The sequence below is a fragment of the Piliocolobus tephrosceles genome, chromosome 15 (assembly GCF_002776525.5).
Source record: "Piliocolobus tephrosceles isolate RC106 chromosome 15, ASM277652v3, whole genome shotgun sequence".
Classification (NCBI taxonomy): domain Eukaryota; kingdom Metazoa; phylum Chordata; class Mammalia; order Primates; family Cercopithecidae; genus Piliocolobus; species Piliocolobus tephrosceles.
This window is the reverse complement of record NC_045448.1, coordinates 91,958,706-91,963,623: the sequence shown is the minus strand read 5'-3', so window position 1 is coordinate 91,963,623 and position 4,918 is coordinate 91,958,706. Positions and strand designations below refer to the sequence as shown.

At 43.5% G+C, this 4,918-nt stretch overlaps 1 pseudogene; it reads left to right on the top strand.

The window, feature by feature from the left end:
* Positions 1–416: 416 nt before the first annotated feature.
* Positions 417–1,619, top strand: LOC111524953 (annotated as a pseudogene).
* Positions 1,620–4,918: the final 3,299 nt, after the last annotated feature.

Sequence of the window (4,918 nt, the reverse complement as noted above, 5' to 3'; positions counted from 1 at the left end):
TTTTCTTCTCTAGACTGACCGGAGGGAGCCATGCAGGATGGCATTCACCTCCCAGAGATGCATCCTAGAAACACATTTCCACATTGTCAGGGTCCTTGTGCTTTCTCAGTGTGGCATGCACTGCACAATGTGTCCCTGCCCAAGGTCCCAACTTTCACAGTCAGAGCCTTCTTCCCTTGACCACATGCAAACTTGACTTGAACTATGTTTGTTTTGCTCCAACAAACATTTTATGTCACATTGTTCACAGAAGAGACATTCATCCCCCTGCCCCATCAACCTTTTCCACGCCACTGCACCCACCAGGGGATTTGCATATTGTTCCCTAAGGAGGACCTTCCTTCGTGAGTCTGAGATAAAAGCTCAGCTCTAAACTTGCCTTGACTTATCAGGACTCCTCTGGTCACTTTCTCACAATGAGGCTCCCTGCTCAGCTCCTGGGGCTGTTAGTGCTCTGGCTCCCTGGTAAGGATAGGATTAAAATGAGGTGGGAAAATGGAGTGGGAGGGTGAGTTCTGTGGGCTCCACAGCTTTCTATATTTATTTCAACCATGTGTACAGGCACATGGTCTGTGCTCCAGAAAAGATAATTCATCTTTTTCTCTCAGGAATAAGCATGAATCATCTCCCAGGAACAATGAGCAGTGCTCTGATTAAGATTTTGAAAATAGAGGGTTCCCTACTGGCTAATAAATACTGGATTCATTTTAGAAAGTCTATTTTTTATGATATAAATCAAAACTTTAAAAATATGTAACCGTAAATCAAAATCTTAAGGGAAATCATGAAAGTTGCTCATAATGGTCTATATAACCTTGCACTTCTCTATTATTATTTCAGGATCCAGTGGGGACATTGTGATGACCCAGACTCCACTATCCCTGCCCGTCACCCCTGGAGAGCCGGCCTCCATCTCCTGCAAGTCTAGTCAGAACCTCATGGATAGTGATGATGGATTCACCTATTTGTATACCAGGCCAGTCTCCACAGCTCCTGATGTATTTTGCTTCATACCAGGCCTCTGGAGTTCCAGACAGGTTCAGTGGCAGTGGGTCAGGCACTGATTTCACACTAGAAATCAGCAGGGTGGAGGCTGAGGATATTGGGGTTTATTATTGCGTGCAAGGTAGAGCGCTTCCTCCCACAGTGGTACATCCCCAAACAGAAACCTCTCTGATGGGGTGTCCCAGCTGCTCACATGCACTGCTTGTCTTGGGAGCATCTCAGCAGGGTCTCTGAGACTGCAGAAGAGGAGGCTGCTGGAGGAATCAGGTCAGAGTTTGCTTCTGAGGACTCTGGGACGACAGGTGCATGCCACTAAGCATGGTTAATTTTTATATTTTTCATAGCATCAGTACTTCACCATGTTGCCCAGCCTGTTGTCAAGTCCATGGACTCAAGCCACTCACCTGGCCTCCCAGCCTTCTGGGTGTATAGGTGTGAAACATTGTGTCAGGTCAGTGCCCTGGTTTATGTTCCTGTCACCTCACACAGCCTTCACCCTCATAAGCAACAGGAGAATGAGGAGGTTCAAGGACCCTGTGAGTAACAAATTGGGACAAAAGGAAAAGGAGAATGGAATCTCATCTGAATCCTCCTTCCTTGCCTACATTTGTTGAAATGTATTGAGCAAAACAGCCAGACAATTGATTATTTCTGGCAAAACATGTTGAATACATCTTAGGGTTTAACAATTTTTGGTAAATTTTAAAGAAAATATTTGGTTATATGTAAAATTGATATTTTTCCACTTTTTAAATTTCTGCTTCTTCTATTTACCATTCTTCTCCACTCCATGAGACAGCAGAGACAGGATTCTCCACTAGTTCTCAAGGGGAGCTGGCTGAGGACTATCACCAACATCTTGGTTGTTAGTGTCAAATAGATTTTATAATTTCATAGCAGGCACAAGATACTAATACTAAAACTCTTTGATTACAATTAAATCTTGCTGATAGAAAAAGGGAGTTCTTGAAATTTGGAAAGTTGATATTAAAAATAAACTGCAGGCATTCCAAGATGGCCAAATATCAACAGCTCTGGTCTACAGCTCCCAGTGTGATCAATGCAGAAGATGGATGATTTCTGCATTTCCAACTGAGGTACCTAGTTCATCTCACTGGGACTGGTTGGACAGTGAGTGCAGCCCACAGAGGGCACGCTGAAGCAGCGCGGGGCATTGCCTCACCCAGGAAGTGCAAGGGGTCATGGGATTTCCCTTTCCTAGCCAAGGGAAGCCATGACAGACTGTACCTGGAAAATCAGGACACTACCACTCAAATATTGGGCTTTTCTAATGGTCTTAGCAAACGGCACACCAGGAGAGTATATTCCATGCCTGGCTCAGTGGGTCCCATGCCCACGGAGCCTTGCTCACTGCTAGCGCAGCAGTCCAAGATCGAGCTGCAAGGCAGCAGCCTGGCTAGGGGAGGGGCATCCACCATTGCTGAGGCTTGAGTAGGTAAACAAAGTGGCCAGGAAACTCGAACTGGTTGGAACCCACCGCAGCTCAACAAGGCCTGCCTGCCTCTGTAGACTCCACCACAGGGGACAGGGCATAGCTGAACAAAAGGCAGTGAAAACCTCTGCAGACTTAAATATCCCTGTCTGACAGCTCTGAAGAGAGCAGTGGTTCTCCCAGCACAATGTTTGAGATCTGAGAAGAGACAGACTGCCTCCTGAAGTGGGTCCCTGACCCCCATGTAGCCTAACCAGGAGACACCTCCCAGTAGGGGCCAACTGACACCTCATACAGCTTGGTGCCCCTCTGGGACAAAGCTTCCAGGGGAAGGACTAGGCAGCAACATTTGCTGTTCTGCAATATTTTCTGTTCTGCAGCCTCTGCTGGTGATACCCAGGCAAAGAGGGTCTGGAGTGGACCTCCAGCAAACTCCAATAGATCTGCAGCTGAGGGACCTGACTGTTAGGAGGAAAACTAACAAACAGAAAGCAATGGCATCTACATCAATGGAAAGGACTTCCACACCAAAACCCCATCAGTAGGTCACCATCATCAAAGACCAAAGGTAGATAAAACCACAAAGATGGGGAGAAACCAGAGCAGAAAAGCTGAAAATTCTGAAAAGCAGAGTGCCTCTTCTCCTCCAAAGGATTGCAGCTCCTCACCAGCAATTAACCAAAGCTGGATGGAGAATGACTTTGATGAGTTGGCAGAAGAAGGCTTCAGAAGGTCAAACTTCTCTGAGCTAAAGGGGGATGTTCGACCCCATTCCAAGGAATTTAAAAGCCTTGAAAAAAATTAGATGAATGGCTAACTAGAATAAACAGTGTAGAGAAGACCTTAAATGACCTGATGGAGCTGAAAACCATAGCACGAGAACTATGTGGTGCATGCACAAGCTTCAATAACTGATTCAATCAAGTGGAACAAAGAGTATCAGTGATTGAAGATCAAATTAATGAAATGAAGCTAGAAGAGAAGTTTAGAGAAAAAAGAGTAAAAAGAAATGAACAAAGTCTCCAAGAAATATGCGACTATGTGAAAAGACCAAATCTACATTTGATTGGTGTACCTGAAAGTGACAGGGAGAGTGGAACCAAGTTGGAAAACACTTTTTAGGATATTATCCAGGAAAACTTCCCCAACCTAGTAAGGCAGGCCAACATTCAAATTCAGGAAATACAGAGAACACCACAAAGACACTCCTTGAGAAGAGCAACCCCAAGACACATAATTATCAGATTCAACAAAGTTGAAATGAAGGAAAAAATGTTAAGGGCAGCCAGAGAGAAAGGTCGGGTTACCCACAAAGGAAAGTCCATCAGACTAACAGCAGATCTCTCAGTTGAAACTCTACAAGTCAGAAAAGAGAGGGGGCCAATATTCAACACTCTTAAAGAAAATAATTTGCAACACAGAATTTCATATCCAGCCAAACTAACCTTCATAAATGAAGTAGAAATAAAATCCTTTACAGACAAGGAAATGCTGAGAGACTTTGTCACCACCAGGCCTGCCTTACAAGAGCTCCTGAAGGAAGCACTAAACATAGAAAGGAACAACTGGTACTAGCCACTGCAAAAACATGCCAAATTGTAAAGACCGTCAATCCTAGGAAGAAACTGCATCAACTAACGAGCAAAATAACCTGCTAACATCATAGTGACAGGATCAAATTCACACATAACAATATTAAGCTTAAATGTAAATGGGCTAAATGCCCCAATTAAAAAACACATACTGGCAAATTGGATAAAGAGTCAAGACCCATCAGTGTGCTGTATTCAGGAGATGCATCTCATGTGCAGAGACACATACAGGCTCAAAATAAAGGGATGGAGGGAGATCTACCAAGCAAGTGGAAAGCAAAAAAAAGCAGGGGTTGTAATCCTAGTCTCTGATAACACAGACTTTAAACCAACAAAGATCAAGAGACAAAGAAGGCCATTTACATAATGGTAAAGGGATCAATTCCACAAGAAGAGCTAGCTATTATAAATATATATGCACCCAATACAGGAACACCCAGATTAATAAAGCAAGTCCTTACAGAATTACAAAGAGACTTAGACTCCCACACAATAATAATGGGTGACTTCAACACTCCATTGTCAATATTAAACAGAGCAATGAGACAGAGGTTAACAAGGATACCTAGGACATGAACACAACTTTGCACCAAGTGGAACTAACAGACATCTACAGAACTCTACACCCCAAATCAACAGAATATACATTCTTCTCAGCACCACATCACACTTATTCAAAAATTAACTACATAGTTTGACGTAAAGCACTCCTCAGCAAATGTAAAACAAAAGAAATCACAACAAACTGTCCCTCAGACCACAGTGCAATCAAATTAGAACTCAGGACTAAGAAACTCACTCAAAACCACTCAACTACATGGAAAGTGAACAACCTGCTCCTGAATGACTACTAGGTAAATAATGAAAT